The sequence below is a fragment of the Anser brachyrhynchus genome, assembly GCF_964034855.1.
Source record: "Anser brachyrhynchus genome assembly, chromosome: 8".
Taxonomy (NCBI): domain Eukaryota; kingdom Metazoa; phylum Chordata; class Aves; order Anseriformes; family Anatidae; genus Anser; species Anser brachyrhynchus.
In genome coordinates this window covers 22,049,883-22,063,505 of record NC_137702.1, presented here as the reverse complement: position 1 = coordinate 22,063,505, position 13,623 = coordinate 22,049,883, and the positions used below count along the sequence as shown (strand labels likewise).

Here is a 13,623-nt window from a genome sequence, read left to right as displayed (position 1 = left end):
AGGCCCACAGCAGCTGGTGGCAGGGTGCCCCCCAAGTACCCCCCAGGTGGCCTTGCTGCTTGGAGCTGCCAGAGCAGCCAGAGGACCAGCCCCAGGGCTATCAGGGAGCTCACGATTACCCCCCGCCAACGGTAACTGCTCATCTTTCCACAGAAGTTCAGCAGCGATTGGATTTGATTCCAGGCTTTGGTTTGTTAGAAGAAACAGGCTCTGTGCTTGTAAGGCTCTGGCCACCTCCCTGACTTCTGTGCCTCATTTCCTGTTTGAATGAGTTTCTTCTTCAGCCTGAACACCCAGACCTGCACATGGAGTTTTCTGTGATGTCTCACCAGGCCTTCCACTACCAGGCACTATTTCCTTACTCTTAATGGCAGTCCTTTGACACATCCTAGGATCCCATCTACCTTTTTCAAAGCCACGGGACAACAGTAGTCCCCAGGCATTCTCAGGTTCCTTTCCTCCCTCCTTCACAGCTGATAAGCCACCAATTTGAAGCAGAAAATTTCACCATTTGTCCACCACCACTTCCCAAATTCTACTCATTTTTCTGCAGCTCTGGACGTACTCCATGTCTGCACATTTCATTCCCACAACTCCTTTCTTGCATTAGCACCATTAGACTAATTGTTCAACAAAAGGAGTCCAAACCGCAGTCCCCATGAAGCCCCATCATTAACACCCCAACAGCTTCTCTTCCACTACACCCAGCGGTCCCTGACCCAGTCCCCCAGCACTCTGCATTCCTCCCCCAGTTATACTGACCGGTGCGGTGCTTCCTGCAGTCATCATCACTCTCCAGCATCACTGCGTAACTTTGCAGAGATTGCTCCTGCTTTCAGCATTGCAGTTACGTTGAACATTGGACAGCTGTCTTGGTGGATCTTCTTAACAAAGCTCACAGGTTTTCAAAATGGGTATCTACAAATAACAGCAAGTGGAGAGACGAAGTTAAAACCAAACAGGGGTGTACATTATTAGCATGGAAATATGGCATTTAAGCTTTGCTGTGAGAATCTTGCAGAGAAAGAGCTGTCATTTCAACTCTCACAAACCAGGAAAAAACTCACGAGTTTTTTTTTTAAACAAGCATTTTTTCTGAATTTAAAATCTTTGACATTTCTTATTGTAATGCAGCAGTTGGGCACAGCAAAGACTTTCTTCCACCTAGACCCACGACACACAAAGTCACGTACCTCTTCGCTGTCCCTAACACATCCCTTCATTCATCAGTATTCATTAGGAAAACCCTAGCAATACACAAGCATGTATGGGACCAACTGCAAGCGTGTGTGGGGGGGGTGCAGGAGATAAATGGTCATTTTCTGTTCAAAACCTAAAACCGATATGCACACAAATCATGTGTTATTACAACTGATACATTAAAACATGAGGGGATGCCTGGAAAGAAGGGATGATGAGTGGTTCTGGCCAAGCGGGCTGTGCAGCCTAGCAGCGAGACTTCTGCAAAACCAGCATCAGAGGGTGGTGACAAGCCAGAGAGCACCACAACTTGGAGACCACGCACGCACAAGAGCTCTAATTTAACGGGTCAGTCTTACAAGCAGAGGTGCCCCAGATGAGTCTAGCTAGTGCTGATCACATCCCACAACTGCGCATCTCTTTTGACTTCAACCTGACACAATGGCAGTGGAAGCACTTCCTCCCACAGGTGCCACAGAATGGCAGTAATGCCAGCAAACGCTGGTCTCCCTTGAAGGGACCACGGAGTCTCTGCAGAACATCCAGTCATCGAGTTACAGTTACACTGGCCATTCTCAGAGATGGCAACTGGGGACAGACCTTTTTGCACGGGTATTTATGAGCAGAACTTTTCAGAGGACAAATTCCACTTAGATCAGAAGAAAAACAAAGCCAGCAGTGCATAGTGTTGTGGAAGCTACGGTGTTTTCCTTTCGTGCATACGCTCACTCCTCCACAGAGAACCTGACTCAGTGCAGTCTCAAGAGCAGTAAGCACTCAAGTAGGGCTTCCTCCAGTATGGTGGTACTGGAGTGACGCCAGCCAGGTGGACAGCCCTCTACACTCCTTGCAATACAAGAAGCGCTCCCCTAAGTGATTTTATGGTGTTGTTTCAACCTGAGTAGTTGGACAAAGGACTTCCCACACTCTGACATTCGTAAGGCTTCTCTTGCCAGTAGATCACCTTGCGCTTGGAAAGCACGTTAGGTTCATGGAAACCTTTGCCACACATTGGGGCAATTTACTGTATGGTTTACATTCTTCTCCAGGTTTATGGTCATCTGAATATTGCTGATATACATTGGTCTCATCCTCCTGGGTCCTGTGTACTTGAGACCAAGGGTTCCCAGCCACACCATTTCCTAAAATCTTTGAATGCTCTATCTTGTGCACATTGAGTAGCTGCCTCCAGATACTAGCCCTGCCAATGAAACCCTTGTCACACCCTGGACACTCACATGGCCTGACACTACAATGAATATGTGCATTTGTAAATTTGCAGTAAGGAAGAACTGCTTGCTACCAACATTGATATAGGTTTTCCACAAGGTGAATCTGCTTGGGTTCCTGCAACTCACTTGCATCCTGGAAAGAGGCATTGCATTTCTTTCTCCTGTAAGTCAAAGCATCTCTAGAGATGGGTTCCAGGTCCTCCTCCCCAAAAGCATTAATAAGAATGATGCTTGCATCATCCTTGCTTCTCCCTCCTTGAGGTTCCACTGAGCGTTCAGAGGAACAGCGCTCTAAATCTTTATCTTCACGCTGCAGGTCTAAGTTGGTACTGGAGGTGTCAAAAACCCCAGGGGTGGATGAATTCTGTTTCTGGTGGCAAGTTTTAAAGGTCTCCTCTTCTTCAGACTGCAGTTCTATATGAACTTCTTCTCAAATTGATGGTCCAGCAGGAATGCACCTAGGAGTAGATGGTGGTGAGTAATTTTCCTCCACCTCCAGCTGGAGGCTGGATTTGCAGCCCATCCAACTCTGAGGGCTGTCTGGAATCACCCAAGTGTTCCCCACCTGTGTGAGAATTGTCACTAACAGAAACCAAGTCCACCTCCAGCCTATAGAATCTAAGAGTGCTTACTTGCTAGTAATTGTGGAGACAGGCAGTACAAATTCCCGTGACCTTTCATGGCTGGCTTCTTCCAGGTCAGATTCCTTAGAAAATAAACAAGAATTTCATTATCTGCCAGGCAAAGTTAGGATTTAAGATGTCAATTTAGTTCAAAATACTTTAGGAGTAATACACAACACAGAACACTCCAAATGGTAACTCACGGGTTAGACCGAGGACCCAGGACAACTCTATTCACTATACTTTTCCTGTTGTTGCTCTGAGACAAGACAGAAAAGGGCTTCTATGTCAGGGTAACACAGCCAACATTTACACGCCCCAAGACTTGTACCCACAGAAGTGTCAATACACTCGTGCAAATCATGAGCACAGTCCCCATACTAGCCTCTCGCTTTCAGTAATGAAGAGCAGGCCACTCTGCTAACCTTTTTAACCTAAATAAAAAGAACAAAATGAAAAATGAAGTTCAGAGATCTTATCACATGCATGTTGGTTTTCAGACTAATTAATATAGTTAGCTTTATCAAGTTCTGTGTATTTTTTTTAATTTTTCTCCTAATAATGAGGTATTTGAAACATAGCTTGCCTCCTACTTCATGTGTTGTACTTATGAGTACATGATTTCATTAAATTCTACATTCCAAGGATTTTCCATCAGCCTCGATGATTTATTGCAGCACGGCAAAATAAGCCCTAATCAAGGGGAAGGGGGCAGCTCTCTCCTCCCAGAGCTGGTTATAACACATGCTACAGCTACAGAAAGGGAACAAGCACAGCCAACGCTCCGGCAGGATCCTGCTGAGCACAGTTCAAGGAAGGTTCAGGATCTGATGCTGTCCTCTCTCAAATGACCCAGCGCAAGGAATCATCCACTACCTCTAGCCATCTAAAGACACACAAGGCTTTTCTGCAAAGCTCTCCAGGGCCTTCCAGGTCTTGGGGTCCCAGACAACTATCATCCCATAAACAAGGCATTCAGATAAGCGAACGTGTTGAGAAAACAACTCCTAACAAGAAAACAACTCCTAACTACAGCCAACATCAGGTACTGTTACAAAATCGGGAGTCACGCCGTAAGCACCAGGGTACAACTAGCTGGAGGAAACTAGGTGAGGACTGCAAAAAGCCTGCTAGGCAAGTCACAGCCTTTCGGGCATGCTCCGGGTTCTCAAACTTCCCTTCTCCTTTGCACGTATTGATCCGGATTGTCAGCAAACCTCTGTGCAAAATTCATCTGACTTTGCTAACATCCCCAGCTCAACTCCTGACAACTCCGATCAAGTTCTGGGCATGCAGGAGCCCTCCGCGGTGCCGTGTGGACGGTGCATGTGCAAGGACACCCCTCTGGGCTGGGGCTTTAGGAGAGATGAATCATATAGCTGTTATCGGCCCGTGTGCCGTGTACTTACACGTTTAGCTGCGAAAACCCAGAAAACGCAAACACAAAGAGGTCCGAGGAGAGCCCTGCACCTGCCAGGCGGTTATCTCGATACCCTTGAGCTGCGCTTATCTGCTCTTGTGGTAACTCCTGGGTTAGGAGGCTGCTCCAGGAGCGCCTTCGCTACCCACCCAAGCAGCCATTCAGCACCGGGGGATTTCTCCGGGAGTACCGGATTAAGCGCCAGCCGCCTATTTTTAGCGCCGCCCAGGCAGCCGTACCCTCTCCGCAAGTTTTTTGGCCCACAAAGGCGCAGGGCCGGGGCACTCCGCCCGGCCCGCAGCGAGCCGGCCCCTGGCCCCCCCGGACCCCCATGCCGTCCCACCGCCCCCCTCTCACCCCCCGGCCCGGGGGATGCCCGCAGTGCCCGCCCCTGCCCCTCACCGTGCGGCCCGGGCCGGGCGCTGCCCCCCGGCGGCCTCGGCCCCGCGGGCGGAGCGGGCGCGGCGCTGCTCAGGGCCCGGGCCGGCCGGCGGCCGCCATCTTCTGCCGGGACCATCGGCAGCCCCCGGCAGCTGCCCGCCGCTGACGTGCGAGGCCCCGCCTTGCTGCCTGACGGACGGCTCTGTTCACCAATCGACGGGCGGAGATCCGTGACCGGCAGCGCGCTGCACCAATCGTGGTGAAGGAGGGGATAGACTCCTCCCGGCTGCCCGCCCCCTCACACCGCCGGAGGGACGGCCGTGGCCGGGGTCCGGCCCTTGGCACACCCCCCGGTGACTGGCACGGCCGGGGCCGGCTCTGTCACACCCCCGGTGCCAGTGACACGGCCGCGGAGCAGCCCCCGTCACTCCCCGAGCGTGACTGACACCCGGAGACCGGCCCCTGTCACTCGCTCAGTTTGACTGATACAGCCAGCACCAGCCTCGTCACAGCCCCGGTGTGACAGTCACAGGCAGAGCACTGCCCCTGCCACACCCCCAGGGACTGTCACAGGCAGAGCACTCCCCTTGTCACACCCCCAGGGATTGTCACAAGCAGAGCACTATCCCTGTCACACCCCCAGTGCGGCTGTCACAGCCTGGCACCAGCCCCTGTCACACCCCCAGGGACTGTCATAGGCAAAGGACCAGCCCCATCACACCCCCAGGGACTGTCACAAGCAGAGCACTGCCCTTGTCACACCCCCAGTGTGACTGTCACTGGCAGGGGACCAGCCCCATCACACCCCCAGTGTGACTGATGCAGGCGTAGGACCAGCCCCATCACACCCCCAGGGACTGTCACAAGCAGAGCACTACCCCTGTCACACTCCCAGTGTGACTGTCACAGCCCGGTATCACCCCCGTCACACCCCCAGGGACTATAATAGGCAGAGCACTGCCCCTGTCACACCCCCAGGGACTGTCACAGCCTAGCACCAGCCCCATCACACCCCCAGGGACTGTCACTGGCAGAGGACCACCAGCCCCATCACACCCGCAGTATGAGTGACGCAGGCAGGGACCAGCCTCATCGCTTGCTGTAACCAAGCCCCTGAGATCAGTCCCCGTCACACACACCTGTGTGACCAGCACAGCCAGAGAACAACCCCTGCTCCAACCCGCCGTGTGCCTGTCACACTGAGACCACCCCTGTCCCCTGACCTGTCACACTGCCATCGCCTGACACAGTGACAGCCCATATCCCACCCCTCATCGCCCCGGTGGGCCTGGCACAGCCGGAGAGCAGTGTGACTGGCACGCAGAGACCCGTGCCCTTCTGGAGCCGCAGCACGACTGACACCCAGGACAACTGTCCCATCAGTACGCAAGCCCACGAATCCTGATGGTAAAAGATAATCAAACTGCTGCCTCTCCTCGGTCTGCCCTGCACAGCCTCGATGTCCCCCTCCTCACACAACCACTCAGCCAGCAGGGCCGAGGAAGCCAAAGGGCAGCGTATGCACACCGGGGTCACACAAGCCATCAAAAAACACAGCAGGGGACAGCACCACGCTGTCACAGGAGGAGCAGACTGTTAACACCCATTTAATAACGCGGGTTGTCCGGAGGCACGGGGGGGAACCACCACCAGCAAGCCCAGAAATAATGCCCCCGAGCAGGGTGTGAGCCACGCCTGCTGCGTGCCGTGATTTCTGCGCAAACCACCTGCACTGCCCACGGATAATGGAGGAATGACTGTGCGAGAGAGTGCGAGTGCATTGTGTGTATATGAGCAATCCCCTAAATATACGGCCTGCAGGGGAGAAGCCTCCAGATCCAGGACTCTTTGCTATATCAAGTCAGGGGTATGATGCCTGTGCTATGCAGATGAGCTGTCATATTGTCTCCCACACAAGACTGTCTCCAAAGGAACCTACACCTACTGCAAATATCCTGCAGCATATGGACATTTATAGGTCAACCTGGAAAAAAGTGAGAATAATGATTGTCCTAAAAAAGCAGGAACCCAAATAATTTTCCGGTATTATTTTGGAAAACGCAGACAAGGAACAGGCTGAATTATATATACCTGAGAGCCATTAGAAAATGTCAGATTGCCTCTAAAATGCATTAGAATAATAAAAAAAAAAATGCCTCCAGCTTTCTTGTGCAATAAGGGAGTGCAATAAGTAAATAAGAATCCCTAATAAAAAGTCGCTCCCTGAAGTGACTTTGCAAATATACCCTTAGCCTCTGTCATGCTGGGGACAGAGTCTGGGACCTCGTCCTAGCAGCCAGAAGCGCCATGGAGCTGACACTGACAGAAGAGCTGTGCTTTCATTGCAGGAGCGACCGTGATTTATAAACCGGGAACTCCTCCTGTAATGATTTCAGAGCAAACCCAGAATGTTTGTTACCCTTCTCTAAATGGAGCTGGAAAAAAATAACTTCGGGTGCCAACTCTGTGAAAACAACGCGTGCCTTGACAGCATAGCGTTAGATGATTTAAAAATGAAGACCCAGCAATATTCTAGGTGTGGTGGGAGGAAGGGGACAGGCAGCCCCCCAAGTCAGTCTGCATTTCCAAACTCTCAGCATTCCCCTCCAGCACGTACCTGCCACACCTCCCAGTTGTATGCACCATCCCCAGCATATTTTTCCAGAGCTTCGGTCTCTGAAGAGAGAAAAGGAGCTGAACTCTCCATTGACTGACACTTCTGCTGGAGAGCTGAGATTTCTATAATTACCGTCGGAGAGAATTTGGGGAGGAAGGTGGATTTTTTATTTTATATTTTTGTAAATTTGGATGGCGCACATTTAAAAACAAAACATTTTACTTAAACATCAGCACGTTGGTTCATAATTGCAGTGCGCGGAAGAGGAGCACGTCAGTAGTTGGAGAAACATTGAATTTGCAGGGAAGCAACTGAAGCGTTTGCACAGAAGGGGGCAAATGGAGATAAGACAGGCTGTCTTCTGCTTGCATTCAGCTGTCGGGAAACTTGCACAGCAGAGATTTATCCTTTTTAAAAAGAAGCAAGGAGGAAAAACAGAAATCTATAGGAACACCTGCTTTCTCTCCTCCTACCTGTGCAAACTCTCAGTAGATTAACTGTTGGACCACAGCTTGACTGGTTGACACAGTCGGTTTCCACCACAACAGATCTCTCTCACATCTCTGTTGGGGTCTGTGCACCCACTTGCAGGACCATCCTCACAAAAGTCACATCGTTCAAGGACGAGAATCAATCTGCCTTGAATATTTTGGCCACAGCTGGGATCATAGAATCACAGAACAGTTTGGATTGGAAAGGACCTTAAAGATCATCACCTTCCGACCCCTCTGCCATGGGCAGGGACGTGTTCCACCAGACCAGGTTGCTCAATGACCAAGGTGTCTGTCTTTGCACATTGGTAGGAATGCCTTTTCATTTGGCTCCCTTTTGTAAGAGTCAAGACATAAAAATCCCTTGCTGATGGGCAGCTATTGAGCCCCAGCTGGATGTTTTTCAGCCACCGCTCTCTGTCATCACCCATGAAAGAGATGTTTTTGTGGGACTAGGCACACTCAGGGCAGCAGAGAAGCTTCCTCTTTTTTATTTATTTATTTTTTTTGCCTTCACCAACAGGGAGCTGATTCTGTATTGTCCCATGGGCATGAGGTGGCTCTGGCAGCACTGGCAAGGTTTGTGCCGGCATCACAGCTTGCCAGGCTGAATGGCTCCAGCATAATGCCTTTGTACTGCCCACAGCATGCTGCTGATGGGCCGAGCAGGACACGCAGCTACGTATTAAATGTACAAGTGTCTCAGCAAAACCCCTCTAACCTATGAGACACTGAGGGTCTGGTTTGATTTGCATTTGTCAGCCTTTCTGATCTGAAGTGTAACATGCCGTATGGTGTTCTTACACCTGGGAGATATCACAAAACACTTACCTGCAACAGAGGCAGCTAGGCTCCATATGGAAAAGCAAGCCTAACCTTTAAAATTGTCTGCAAGATGGGAGCAAATGAAGTCCTGAACGAGTGCATAAGGGAACAGAATATAATAAAACTAAACAGGTAATCACTGCTAGATTATCTCGAGACACAGACTACCACAAAACAAACCAGGAGAGAGAGCTTAAGATATCTGATAACTGAAGCACTGCTCCAGTGCAGAGTGTGATAACAGGCAATCTCATCCTTGATGTCTCTGTATTTCCTTACTGGAAACTCTGCAATTATTCAGATTAAAAAAGCATCACTTGCTTGAATCCAGCTAGCATTGTTCACATGGTTTTACGCATATATCCTGTACAGATGCCTCCGTGACTTTGCAGAAAGTAAACGTTACTTTATATAAAGCAATCAACTCACCAAGTAAAATTTAAATTGCCCTACGTATTTTACAGGTTTTTTTCTTCCCAGAGAACTGAAACTTGAGCTAATGAATTAGAAAATATAAAATAATCAAAAACACCTAGAAAAAGAGTTTAAAATAGTTATTCTTGCTCAGCTGAAGAATCTATCAGTTATCTGTCCCAGATTTAATTACTGAAAACCGCAAAGATTGTCTAGCTCAGCACAAAGTTTCTGACCTGAGCCAATTTCATATTTGACAGGATAAAATACCACTTACTTAGAAGAACGAGCTGAATAACACCTACTAAGCATGCATGCTGATGAGCTTTCAGAGGGGTGATGGCTTTACAAATCCAGCCCCATTTTGATGAAACGTAGTTGAGAGATTCAACCAGCAGGAGCAGGGAACAGGGCGCAGCCTGCGGGCATGTTTCCTCCGGGTACCAGGTCTTCCCTGGTGCGTGATTCTGCCTGCTGTGTCCTTTGGGGTGACTTTTAAACCAAAGGATCACGGGCAACGCAGAGCAGCCAACATAATCAAAGCCCCTGTCATCTGTAATAACTCCAAGATTCCCAAACTGCTTATAAGTACATGGTAGCCACATAAAAATTAATGACCCATTGATTGCAAACAGCAAAGTACAAGGCAAAAACAGATTTGTTGTTGTATCTATTTGCCATTCTCTGCCCGTCCTCACACTAAAAATGTTTCTGGTTACGGTTACTGTTAATTGGTTTTTATCTTGCAGCGGAGCTAAGAGGTTTCAGCTGAGATGGGGTTTCACTCTGTTAGGCAATTACACAAACATCCAGATGCACAGAAAATCCCTGCTTTGTAACCCAGACGAGGCAGAACACAGTGAGTACTAAGGGGAGGTTTCTGATCTGGAAAAAAATATATATCTGGCTGACCAAGGAAGCATCGGGGAAGGTGAAAAAGTGAATCACCTCCTCCTTGTGCTTCATCTGTTACAGCTCACAGGTTAAAAACTCAGCCTCGGTTGCCTGAATTTTAGCTCATCAACTGCAACGTGCAGAAGGATGGTATTTTCAGACACACCACATCTTCCGAAGACATTCCTCCTAAGGAGGGCTTCCTCACGCGGTGTCATTATCTCCGACAGATTTGCTTTGGAAATTTCCTCTCGGGGCTCCTCCAAGTTGACAAGTGAATTCTCTGCATCGGAAATATTTGTTCAGAGGCTGCCAGGCTCATCAGTTACTTCCCAAAGGAGGAGGCGGTCTGGGGGGGGGGGGGGGGGGGATTCTGCTCTTCCCCCTGCAAAAATGATGATATTGAAGGGATGTTCACTGCAGCCACATGCCTGGGCCACTTGCCTCCCTGCGACACTGCTCATTTCTCTGCCTCAAGATATTTCATGCAAAAGAAGCTTAGAAAGAAAGAGACTGGCTTTTATGCTTTCTTGTCTTGTTTAGAAGTGGGTTTCCTGTGTCAGGTGCTCCTACCGTGGTCAGCAAGAGCACACAGCTGAGTGCTCAGCACTAAATGGCCGCACCAGGGCTGGTGACACAACTTCTGCCTGGCCTTGGCTGCCACAAACAGATCACAAGCATTCCAAAGCAAGAGAGTGACCAGGACTGGCCTGAGAAGGACTTCCAGCCTTTTGGCACCCCCTGCTCTGGGAATTTAGGGGGGATAAGACACCCCTGCCAGCTGCCATCCACCAAGGCAGGGCTCATTATTTTAGACCTATCCAGGCAGAGGGGAAAAACAAACATCCTCCCAGCATGGGATTGCTTAACCCGTGGTCTGATGTTATTTCTTCACGACTGTAGACATGATTTATGGCATCTCCACATAGCATCATGGGTGGACAAGGAGAGGACGACCAGATCTCAGACAGCATCTAGACTGGTTACCAAAGGCCTCTGACAGCTCCTGGTTTCTTTAATGAAGAGCTGTTTCTTACAGCTGTGTCCGCTTCTTCATCAGTCATCGTTAACGAAGCGCTTAGGTATCTTATCTGGGAACAGCGAGATTTCTCATGTACACATAAATCAGCCTCTCTCCAGCAAGAAAGCTCAGTTCTCACCTAGCCAGCTCTTCCTGAAAGCGGAGGCTCTGCCATAAGAAGGAAAAAAAAAACCTTCCTGTTTTCATTCTCAGCCATGCCACACTAGAGTCTTTTCCCTTTCAAATGTTATTTGTTATTTTTCATTCCATGTTTGCCAATTATTAAAATGATTTTGCTCAGACAGAGACAAGCAAAGCACAGTGTAGCTTCTTCATCTTGCTTTTTCATCTTCTGTGTTTTTGTCACACCAGCAAAGATTTGATTTGTTCTCTTTGAAAGATGACTGAGGACTCATTTGTCATGATTATTCCACTTTTAAGGTGCTTCTGCTCTGCTACACGTCTGAACCCAGGCAAACCACTGGTGAACACATCAGGTTTTGAAAGGTGCCACGGGAGAAAAATTGTTATTAGCTTCTCCTGCTACCAAAGGCATCATGCTGGATTTTCAGCCTCACCAGGGCGGCTGTGACTATGGCTTCTAAAGCCAAAAGATTAAGATTCATCAATTAACAAAAGAAGCTGGCAGATAATCTCATGATTAAGGCAGTGGAGCGGGACCTGGGAGAACTGGGTTGATTTCCCAGTCCCGGGCTGGTTGCTATGTGATCTGATTTTTTTCATTACTACCAGCTGGAGTCCCTCGGCTCTGCTGTAAGACAAATAGAAATAACCCCCAAACTCTCAACGCATTTCATGTTCTGCAACCGGCCTTTCCTCGAGCTTGTTATTTTTCCAGAATCTCCTGTGATTGACTAAATAACTCCTTTAATTTTTTTTTTCCCTTTCTTCTGTTTCCTAGTGAATGTCTTTACCTTCTGTCTGTTGCAAATGCGAACAGTTTTAATTAGGTGCTGTTGAAATGTCTTTTGCAGCTTGGCATCCTGTTCGGTTTCGCTCCTCTCGTTCTCTTTGCAGTTCTGTTCCTTCCCACATTGCTTATGTTTTCTTGTTTGTGGAAGCTCTTCTTTATACGCACAATTCAATCACTTTGCACTTCAATTTCATCTCTAATAAGGATAAATAGGGAAAAGGGCACCTGAAGCCCCTCTCCAGATGCTTTTTAGGTAGTCCTCCTTTCCTATAGCTTGTCCTTCAAATGGTAAAGGGTTTCCAGCTGAATTCAAGGACAAAACACCTCAGCCCCTCAGCTCAATGGATTTGTTGTGCTTTCAATTACCTTCTTAAATGACTTCTTTTCATCTTCAACTTTGTAGTTCATACTGAGCCTTCAGCTGAAGGTCTGGAACATCAGGGAGCTGCTCAACAAACTCTACAAAGAACCAAAACTCCAGCGACTGTGCAATTTAAGCCAATCCCTTGTCCCCTCCTGTTCCTGCTGTAGGGTCAAGCTACCAGATTTTGGTTTTACTCAAGTTATCCTTCTTGTGTCAGCCACAAATTCACACGTTCTTCTTTCCCCACGGAGGTAGGCTGTCTCGCCACTCCGTCCTCAGTGCCTTCATCCGTGCCCTATCACAAGCCATTTTTCTGCATTAACCAGATCACTGTAGATCTAGTTACATCCAGCTTGTCTGGGGAAGTCAGTAATTTCAATTAAGCTGCTATGCATTTACTTCTGGTTTTATAAGAGAAGACAGAGTTTCACTTTTATACTTCCTGATCTCCAGCAGCAATACTACAAAACTCATGAAAAATAGGGTGAAAAATAGGGCTGAAGGGAACTGCAGCAGCCTGGCCATTCGCCTCTCCAACGCTAGGGCATGGTCAGCTCCAGGAAAAGCCACGCCAGGCAGAGATGCTCAAGAAGAGACTCTGAACCCAAGCCTTTTGGATGCAGCCTCTGTAACCCCGCACGCAATCTGTTCCAGCATTTACCCCATACTTTTCACTTTCCGGCATAAGCCACTCAGGCGGTCGCCTCCCATCACGTTACCGGGGACAATGCCTCGCTGTGATGAAATCATTCAGCCACGTGTGGCAGAAGGGAGGATTACACAGAAGACAACCTGGTGCGTGATGAGTGGGACTTGCAGGCAAAGCTGCACGCTACAATGTCCCTGCCCGACCCCTATCCACAGGAGGGTGAGCGATTTCTGCAACACTTTGTCCTGACGTTAACTCTGGTCAAAAGACAGACACTGCCTGGCCCTCCTGTGTGTTTTGGGGCATCAACACCACCCCTTGGAGATGCCTGGGGGGGGGATACTCAGCTTTGCCCCTTCCTCGGGCAGTACACAGGCATGCCCCTTCTTCTTCCACATCTCCATGGCTGTCTTCAGCCCCTTGGTGCAGCACTTCCACCCCTGCAGTTAGGGCTTCTGTGCTAATGCTTTCCAGCACAGGTGAAAAAAACTATTTTTAACTCTCGTGTCATCAAATAAGTTAAATGAGGACACACACCAAAAAAAAAATAAATCATAT

General features: G+C 48.9%; 1 protein-coding gene across 8 annotated transcripts in view; it reads right to left on the bottom strand.

The window, feature by feature from the left end:
* LOC308198836 (uncharacterized protein) overlaps window positions 1-5,036 on the bottom strand; it is a 29,177-nt gene extending 24,141 nt beyond the window's left edge. For 7 of the 8 annotated variants that reach the window (XM_080601992.1, XM_080601995.1, XM_080601996.1 and 4 more), the window contains exons 1-3: window positions 4,878-5,036; window positions 3,065-3,138; window positions 763-918 (exon numbers count right to left, since the gene is read on the bottom strand). The gene's annotated coding sequence lies outside the window, so the exon portion shown is untranslated. Of the gene's footprint in view, window positions 1-762; window positions 919-2,558; window positions 2,891-3,064; window positions 3,139-4,877 lie in introns of all 8 variants that reach the window. The other variant, XM_080601999.1, reaches the window with a different exon arrangement.
* Between the last annotated feature and the right edge of the window lie 8,587 nt (window positions 5,037-13,623).